Source organism: Rutidosis leptorrhynchoides, chromosome 7, assembly GCF_046630445.1.
Source record: "Rutidosis leptorrhynchoides isolate AG116_Rl617_1_P2 chromosome 7, CSIRO_AGI_Rlap_v1, whole genome shotgun sequence".
NCBI lineage: Eukaryota > Viridiplantae > Streptophyta > Magnoliopsida > Asterales > Asteraceae > Rutidosis > Rutidosis leptorrhynchoides.
Window position 1 is genome coordinate 162,166,471 of NC_092339.1, and position 5,569 is coordinate 162,172,039.

Genomic DNA, 5,569 nt, shown 5'->3' on the forward strand with positions numbered 1-5,569 from the left:
GAATCTGGAACCTCTAAGTATGAAAGACCGAATAAGAGCTAAACGCACTGGCCAAGGTCATGCAATTACTCAACCAGACATTAATGCGCCAGATTATAAAATCAAAGGACAAATCCTACACATGGTAACTAATCAATGCCAATTTAGTGGTGGCCCAAGGAAGATCCAAATGAACATCTTCGAACCTTTATTAAGATCTGTACTCTATTTAAAATTAGAGAAGTAGAGGATGAACAGATATATCTCATGTTATTTCCCTGGACTTTAAAGGGAGAAGCCAAAGATTGGTTAGAATCGTTACCTGAAGGGGCGATTGATACATGGGACGTTTTAGTTGAAAAATTTCTTAAACAATTCTTTCCGGCATCTAAAGCCGTGAGACTTCAAGGAGAAATTGTTACGTTCACGCAAAAGCCAAATGAAACTCTATATGAAGCATGGACAAGATTTGGAAAGTTATTAAGAGAATGTCCACAACATGGTTTAGAAACTTATCAAATAGTACAAATATTCTACCAAGGATGCGACATCACTACAATAAAAGACATCGACATAGCAGCTGGTGGTTCCATTATGAAGAACACCGCAATTGAAGCTTACAAAATTATTGATAACACTGCTTCCCACTCACATGAGTGGCATCAAGAAAAAGACATCGTTAGATCATCTAAAGCAGCTAGAGCCGATTCTAGCCATGACTTTGATTCCATTTCTGCAAAGATAGATGCTGTCGAGAGACGAATGGAAAAGATGACTAAAGATATTCACTCAATAAGAATTAGTTGTGAGCAGTGTGGAGGACCACATTTGACAAAAGATTGTCTCAGTATTGAACAAACAATGGAACAAAGAGAGAATGTTTCATACATGAACCAAAGGCCTGAAAATAATTATCAGAATAATTATCAACCGCCAAGACCAATCTACAATCAAAATCAGAATTATAACCGAAATGTTCCATACAACAATCAACAAGGTCCTAGCAATCAACAAGTATCTAACAATACTTACAATCAGCAAAGACCTATTTTTCAAAATAAATCACCACAAACCGATGATAAAAAGCCAAATCTAGAAGACATGATGTCGAAGCTAGTTGAATCTCAAACACAGTTTTTCACATCTCAGAAACAAACTAATGAACAAAATGCTCAAGCATTTAGAAATCATCAAGCTTCTATTCAAAATTTGGGATAAGAAGTAAGCAACCTAGCAAGGTTGATAGGTGAAAGAAAACCAGGAAGTCTACATAGCGATACAAATGCTAACCCCCAGAATGAAACAGCTAAAGCCATTACCACGAGAAGTGGTATTACACTTAAACCACCTGAAATACCTGTAATTTCTGATAACGATATTCCTACTCCACAAGAACCACAGTCTGAGCAAGAAAAGGAAACATAACCGATAGTTGAAAAGGTTAATGAAGATAACACAGTTAAGGCTAAACCTTATGTTAAACCATACCAACCACCACTTCCTTACCCGAGTAAAATGAGAAAAGAAAGACTTGAAGCCGAGCAATCCAAATTCTTGGATATGTTTAAATAGATAAATGTCAATCTTCCTTTCATTGATGTGATTTCAGGAATGCCAAGGTATGCCAAATTCCTAAAAGATCTAATCACAAATAGAAAGAAAATTGAAGAACTCTCGGATGTTACAATGAATGCTAATTGTTCTGCAGTGCTGTTGAATAAGATACCAGAAAAATTATCAGATCCAGGAAGTTTCACAATTCCATATTTTCTGGGAAGTCTTAGTTCAATAGAAGCATTGGCAGACTTAGGTGCTAGTATAAATTTAATGCCGTATTCACTATACGCTAAACTAGACCTTAGAGAATTGAAACCAACACGAATAAGCATACAACTAGCCAATCGATCAGTAAAATATCCTAGAGGGATAATGGAGAACATGCTAGTTAAAGTTGGTACTTTAGTATTTCCAGTAGATTTTGTTATTCTGCACATGGAAGAAGATTATCGAGTTCCTCTCATATTAGGAAGACCATTCTTAAACACGACTAAAGCAATAATAGACGTGTTCGGTAAGAAACTGACCCTAAGTATAGAGGACGAGAGTGTTACCTTTTCTGTCGATAGAGCCATGCAACAACCGCAATCTGCAGATGATACATGTTATTATATTCAAACTATAGATTCACATGCAGAATTGTTAGAAGAATTTCCAGAATTACAAGGAACAGGAGAATGTTCTTTAGGAGAAGAAACTGAACCAATTGATGAAGCTGAAATGTTAGCCGCACTTATGGCTAATGATTATGAACCAACAACAGAAGAACTTCAAATGCTAAAAGAGGAAGACAGATATCGATATAAATCATCAATAGAAGAACCACCTACATTAGAGTTAAAGCCACTTCCAAACCATTTGGAATACGCTTAATTACATGGTGAATCTGAATTACCTGTAATAATATCGTCTTCTCTTATGGAAAATGAAAAATCTCAACTCATTTCTGTGCTAAAAGCTCATAAACTAGCTATTGCATGGAAGATTTATGATATTAAAGGCATATGTCCTTCGTATTGCACTCATAAAATCCTTATGGAAGAAGGTCATAAAATGTATGTGCAACGCCAACGAAGACTAAACCCAAATATGCAAGATGTTGTTAAGAAAGAAATAATTAAACTGCTTGATACAGGTTTAATTTATTCAATCTCTGATAGTCCATGGGTAAGCCCAGTTCAATGTGTACCTAAGAAGGGTGGCATGACTGTCATTACAAATGAAAAAATGAGCTTATTCCTACTAGGACTGTAACAGGATGACATGTTTGTATTGATTATAGAAAATTAAATGACGCCACCAGAAAAGATCACTTTCCCTTACCTTTCATTGATCAAATGTTGAAAAGATTAGCCGAAAATAGTTACTATTGTTTTCTTGATGGTTTTTCCGGATACTTTCAAATTCCAATAGCTCCCGAGGACCAAGAGAAAACCACATTCACGTGCCCTTATGGTACTTTTGCTTACAAACGCATGCCATTTGGACTTTGCAACGCCCCTGCAACCTTTCAAAGGTGCATGATGGCGATTTTTCACGACATGATAGAAGAATGCATAGAAGTTTTCATGGATGACTTTTCAGTCTTCGGTGATACTTTTGAAACATGTCTAGTCAATCTTGAACGAATGCTTATTAGATGCGAACAATCAAATCTAGTTCTTAATTGGGAGAAATGCCATTTCATGGTTAAAGAAGGCATCGTTCTTGGTCATAAAATGTCAAAGGAAAGAATTGAAGTGGATAGAGCTAAAGTAGATGTAATTGCTAAACTTCCACATTCCACCAATGTTAGAGGAGTTAGGAGTTTTCTAGGGCATGCCGGTTTTTACCGACGTTTCATAAAAGATTTTTCTAAAATTGCCACTCCTATGAATAAACTAATAGAAAAAGATGCTCCATTCATCTTTTCAGATGAATGTATCAAATATTTTAATATTCTTAAAGAAAAACTCACTAATGCGCCGATCATGATAACTCCAAATTGGAATCTACCATTTGAAGTTATGTGCGATGCAAGTGATTTTGCAATGGGAGCTGTTTTAGGACAAAGTATTGAAAAACGATTTCAACCTATTTATTACGCTAGTAAGACATTACAAGGAGCACAAATAAATTACACAACTACTGAAAAAGAACTCCTTGCTATTGTCTTTGCTTTTGACAAATTTCGTTCATATCTCGTTCTAGCTAAAACGGTGGTCTATAATGACCATTCAGCTCTTAGATACCTATTTTCAAAACAAGATGCTAAACCAAGATTAATCCGTTGGATCTTACTTTTAAAAGAGTTCGATATTGAAATCCGAGATAAAAAGGGAGCAGAGAATCTCGCCGCTGATCATCTTTCTCGTCTTGAAAATCCCGAATTAGAAGTTCTAAATGAATCGGCTATACAAGATAACTTTCCTAATGAATATCTATTGAAGATAGATTATAATGAAATTCCATGGTTTACAGACTATGCAAACTACTTAGTATGTTGATTCCTTGAAAAAGAGTTGTCGTACCAAAAATGAAAGAAATTCTTTAGTGATATAAAACATTATTTCTGGGAAGATCCACATTTGTTTAAAAGTTGTCCCGATGGAATAATCCGCCGTTGCGTATTCGAGGATGAAGCCAGCCAAATTTTAAACCATTGTCACATAGGACCAACAGGAGTGCATTATGGGCCTCAACTTACAGCAAGAAAAGTCTACGACGCTGGATTCTATTGGCCTACAATTTTCAAAGACGCGCACCTTCTTTGTAAATCCTGTGATGCTTGTCAAAGGGCCGGAAAAATAAGTCAACGTGATGAGATGCCACAAAATGTCATTCAAGTATGTGAAGTATTTGACGTTTGGGGTATTGACTTTATGGGTCTATTTCTAAAATCTCATAATAATCTCTACATTCTTGTTGCCATTGATTATGTATCTAAATGGGCGGAAGCACAAGCTCTCCCCAACTAACGATGCACGAGTTGTAGTCAACTTCTTAAAACGTCTTTTTGCTAGGTTCGGAACACCAAAAGCTTTAATAAGTGATCGGGGTACACATTTTTGTAATAATCAACTTGAGAAAGTTCTCAAAAGATATGGAGTAACTCATAAAATCTCAACCGCTTATCATCCTCAAACAAGTGGACAAGTTGAAAATACCAACCGAGCATTAAAACGTATTCTAGAGAAAATGGTAGGATCAAATCCAAAGGAATGGTCCATGAAATTGGAAGATGCACTCTGGGCTTTTAGAACAGCCCAAAACTCCAATTGGAACCACACCTTTTAGACTCGTTTACGGAAAAGCATGTCACCTTCCAGTAGAAATTGAGCATAAAGCATTTTGGGCTTTGAAGACATGTAATCTTGATTTACATGAAGCAGGACGTCTACGGTTAAGTCAACTAAACGAATTAGAAGAATTGAGACATGAACCATACGAAAATTCGTTAATCTATAAGGAAAGAACAAAGAAATGGCATCATAAAAGAATCCGAAGTTCAAAAGAATTTAAAGAAGGAGACATAGTTCTTCTTTTCAATTCAAGATTCAAGCTATTTCCTGAAAAATTGAAATCAAGATGGTCTGGACCATTCATAGTCAAAAGAGTTTTCCCATATGGAACAATAGAGTTGATAAATTCAAATTGGATTGAATTTAAAGTTAATGGTCATAGAGTTAAACATTACATAGATAATCCAATGGAAGTTGAAGATGAAGTTAATCACAATTTCGACACCACAGCTAACTAAGTGTGGGAAGATTCGAATCTTTTAAGGGTAATATATATTTTGTTAGAGTTAGATTTTCTGTTTTCGTGTAGTTTTCGAAAATGGAATCCGCATGGTCTTTCCCTAGCAGACCCTAAAGAACTAGTCTTCTCCCTCAATTCTGAATTTTTATTTTTTTTAGGTTTTACGAGATGAAGAATTCCTTTGATCTGAACCATGGTCTACTACTACATGCTATGATTACTAAACGTAATAATAACAACTTCCCGAGTGAACTGGTATCATTTATAAGAGGCGAAATGGACGAAGTGAGGA

At 35.7% G+C, this 5,569-nt stretch overlaps 1 non-coding gene across 1 annotated transcript; it reads right to left on the reverse strand.

The window, feature by feature from the left end:
- Positions 1-378: 378 nt before the first annotated feature.
- On the reverse strand, positions 379-485 carry LOC139860646 (small nucleolar RNA R71). The gene has a single exon (XR_011763276.1). It is a non-coding gene; the product is annotated as a small nucleolar RNA R71 (small nucleolar RNA).
- Between the last annotated feature and the right edge of the window lie 5,084 nt (positions 486-5,569).